Source organism: Tupaia chinensis, unplaced genomic scaffold (genome assembly GCF_000334495.1).
Source record: "Tupaia chinensis unplaced genomic scaffold, TupChi_1.0 Scaffold143770_1, whole genome shotgun sequence".
NCBI classification, from domain to species: domain Eukaryota; kingdom Metazoa; phylum Chordata; class Mammalia; order Scandentia; family Tupaiidae; genus Tupaia; species Tupaia belangeri.
Genome location: NW_006203619.1, coordinates 31,939 through 34,676, shown reverse-complemented (window position 1 = coordinate 34,676; position 2,738 = coordinate 31,939).

The following is a 2,738-nucleotide window of genomic DNA, read 5'->3' as shown; positions in this document are numbered from 1 at the left end:
TGATTAGTAGAATTGACTTTATTCTTCTATTTAACTGTTCTAGTTTTTTGGAGGGTAAATTTTGGTTTTTCAAAACATTCATGTAGTGCAAAAGTTAAATTCAAGATAGTACTACATTCATCACTTTCAATGAAAAACATTACATTATGTTGTTCACCTTTAATTTACATTTATAAGATTTTGTTTTTGCTTTTTTTCTGAACATATATAAGTTTAGCAATCTCTTTTTAAACTCTGTTGGAATATTCCATTCCTTAATGAGTTTGCCTTGTTTACATGAATTCTTGTATCTGTTAAACACTTTTTCCTATGTCTCTTCCCCACAACCTGCTTGTCACATATGTAGACTCCCATATCTGAAGTTGCCTTCTCTAACTCCATGATTTCAGATCTTTCAATTTCTGCCATATAGTGCAGACATTCAATATATGTTAAGTAGGGACATTCTGTGGTTATCTTTCAGAGTCTAACTTATTTTACTTGGCATTATATCTTTGAGACTCATCCACTTTGTGTCAAATGACAGGATCTCACTTTTCTTTATGATTGAATAGTATTCCATTGTGATATGTTATGTGTTACATTTTTCTTAGTTGTGCCATTTGTTGTTGGGTACTTACATTGATTCCATGTCTTAGCTATTGTGAATAGTGTTGCAATAAATATGGATTTGTCAGTGTTTCTCTGACATAAAGACTTACTTTTTGGGGGGTAGATACCCAGAAGTCATAGGACAGTTCAGTTTGTAAAGTATTGAGGAACCCCCAAAATGTTTTCCACAGTGTTTGTACTAGCTTATGCTCCACAAAAAATGACAAGCGGTTCCTTTTCTCCACAATCTGTCCAGTACTTGTTCTTTGCTTTTCTGTTCCTAGCCATACTGACTGGGATTAGATAATTCCACATTGTGGTTTTAATTTGCATTGTTCTTATAAAAATTGTTCATGCAATTACATATGCTTTTTGGCCATCTTATATCTTCTTTTCGGTGTCGTCTATTCAGATCTATTGCCCATTTAAAAAATTTGGATTATTAGGCTTTTCTTTCTCTCTTTCTTTTTTTTTTTTTTTTTTTTGGAGAGGTTTTCACTATAGGGTGCATGCATGTGCTCGCCAGACAGAGAGAGACATAGAGACAGAAAGCGAGAAATCACCCCCCAGGGGGAATGGTCATGCCGCAATCCCTTCTCCTCCATTCTCCTCTTGGGATCTTGGGCACACACGCACATGCGCCTGGCATGAGTTTTAAGCCACCGGGTCTGGGACGTGAACCGCGATCGACTATGTGGGAGTCCAGTGACATAGCCATTACTCTAACTGCTGGTTCTATCATTCTGTATTTTCTTTACTCTAGTTATTGTGCCTTGCTGTGCAGAAGCATGACATAACCCCACTTGTCTATCTTTGGAGTTGTTGCCTATGCTTTACGGCTCTTGTTGAAGAAATCTACCTACTCCAATGTTTTCATTTCCCTGTATTTCCACAAGTAGTTTTATATTTTGGAGACTTACATTTTAATTTTCAATCTAACTTGGGTTTATTTTTGTTAATGGCAAGAAATAAATAATTCTCATGCCCTTTGAGAAACATCAGTTGGTTTATGTTGGGGGGGGTGATTTCTGAATTTTTTATTCAGTTGCATTGTTTTGTGTGACTGTTTTTTTGTCAATATCATGCTATTTTGATGATTACACCTTGTAATATATTTCAAAGTCAAGTAATGAAATGGCTCCAACTTTATTTATTTATTTATTGATTGATTGATTGCATGGTATTCCTTTGTTGATACAGGACCTTTTATGATTCCAGACACCCGTCGTGATTATTTTTTTTCAGTTTTGTAAATTATGTTGCCAGATAGAAATTGCGTTAAATCTGTAAATTAATGTTGGTAATATTTACATTTTAACTTTATTGTTTCTAATACAAGAACAAGAGATTTCTTTCCAAAAGAACTTGGGCTTTCTTTATTGGGAGATTGTTATTCATGAAATTCCATTGATTATTATTATCTATTTGTCTCCTCTGGCTTTCTATTTTTTTCTTGGTCATTTCTTGGTGTAGATTAACATACACATTAAACTTTAAAGTAATCTTGTATTTTTTATTTGAAATCTATGACCACACATTTTTATTATAATCATTAATAATGGAGCATTCTAATCTGGTAAAAACAAATGCATACATAACCTCTATTTGCTTATAGCATTTTTCAACATCTAAAATATGAAAGCTGGCTCAGACAAACAACAATTTACTGACCAGAATCTTTCTCTGCTTCCTGAACTCAAAATACTTGCTGGAAACACACTAGAGAGCAGCTGACATACATATGCACTTTATCAGCATCCTGCCGCACAATCTGAAAAGTCTGATCAATTCTATTTTACAATTTTGAGAGCCATAAGGTGTCTATGAACAATAAAATTCTCAGATCCAGTGGATTATAGGAAATCAAGCTCCTCTAGAACAAGAGGGTGAACTTTCTTGATTATTCTTTCCTTTTCACAAATTTTGACAAGACTAGCAAAAGTTCCTAAAACACAAATCACAGGTCTTTCTCACCAGAATTTCAAAAAAAAAAAAATTACCACTTTTACTATCTTCTTTCCCTTCTCATCTTTCCTCAAACTTTAACTTTCCTATCTGCTTAATCTCTTAGGAACTTTCTCACCCCCAAATCTACCTGGATCGCTATTAGTAAAAATCTTTTCCACTGAAAACTTGAAATCAATTTT